Source organism: Bidens hawaiensis, unplaced genomic scaffold (assembly GCF_021521415.1).
Source record: "Bidens hawaiensis isolate Kalapana, Puna unplaced genomic scaffold, B.hawaiensis_p1.1 tig00010855_1, whole genome shotgun sequence".
Lineage (NCBI taxonomy): Eukaryota > Viridiplantae > Streptophyta > Magnoliopsida > Asterales > Asteraceae > Bidens > Bidens hawaiensis.
This window is the reverse complement of record NW_027491838.1, coordinates 680,201-681,629: the sequence shown is the minus strand read 5'-3', so window position 1 is coordinate 681,629 and position 1,429 is coordinate 680,201.

Below are 1,429 nucleotides of genomic sequence, written 5' to 3'. Positions count from 1 at the left end.
TTTAATTTTTAATTTCAACTCCAACTAATTTCCCAACCAAACATAGAACAAAATTAAGATTCCAGTTCTAATCAATTTTATAAATTAAACACAGTAAAATATAAAATTTTGATTCAACTTCTATTAAATTTTACAAACCAAACACACCATTATAATATACGTTTCTTTTTTGGTATTGCAACTTGTAATTAGTGGGAGTAGCATACTTTCTTTTAGCGTAAGTTTAAAAAACAAAATAGTAAATGAAGTTAACCATTTATAAAATCACATGTTTAAAGTTTGAAATTGAGCTATTACATCGTCTTATGTTATTTTATTAAATGTTTCTCTTTCGACCACACAACTAGAGCATTGTTCAAATACTTTTCATCCATTCGATTGCATAAATCTATCTTGATAAGCTTCAAAATAGGAATATATCTTTCAACGCTTATGGTTGCAACTGGTGAAACCAATGCTAACTTCAAGATATGATAAACCAAAGGGAAAGAATGGCCTTTTCCGGTATCTATCATTAGATGAGCAAGATCACAAATTCCATCCACTTTTGCAACCTATTATTAGCAATATTTGGACCGATATCATAATGTTCTTGAATTTTTTTTTTTAAAGATTGCTAATAAAAACTTGTTTAGAATATGGTTTAGTCTTCCAAGTTGTATGTCCCCTAATTTTAGAAGAAACAAAGTGTAAACCATAATCAAATAATAAAAACTATAATTATAAACTAATCCCTATCCTAGACTCCAGTTACAATATACAAGGGTTGTTCCCTTATGGGATTGGAAGGTCGGTGCTTGGTGTGAAACTTCTTCGTGGCGCTGTAAGTCAGGATGCGGGGTTTATCAGCAGTTTGGCTATGAAAAGGGCATCTAGCGTTGTGGAACTGATGAGTTGTCTTCCAAGGCTTCAGGACCCTCAATGCGAGCTTCTTTTGCTTCGCTCATATATGGGAGTCGCAAAGCTATTGTTCGATCTGAGAACGTAACAACCCATGTATATGGGGAAAGCTGTTTATATTTTTGACAATGGCCTTCGAGGGCAATTGAGGACATCATGGTTTGTAGGGATTCATACTTCGGGGATCTCCAATGGAGGTTGGGATCACTTCCGACCCGTTTGGTGGGAGGGGGGGTTGGGTCTATGTTCGGCTGAGGATGTATCTACATATGCTTTTGTGGTTTCAAGAGCACAATCATGGAGTTTGCAGGACCATATTCTTCGGGGTTGTGATATTTATGGGTTGGACTCTGATTATGGGTGCACGATGGATCGTTTAGGTACTTCACTTCCCGATTTTGATCTTAGCAGGTTCTCTAATAAGGACACCACATCCCATAAAGCCAAACATGCTTTGGCGAGTGCCTTATTTAGTGGAATCGTCCAAAGTTTAGAAGTGAAGTTTGATCTATCCCCTCACCAAAAAGCG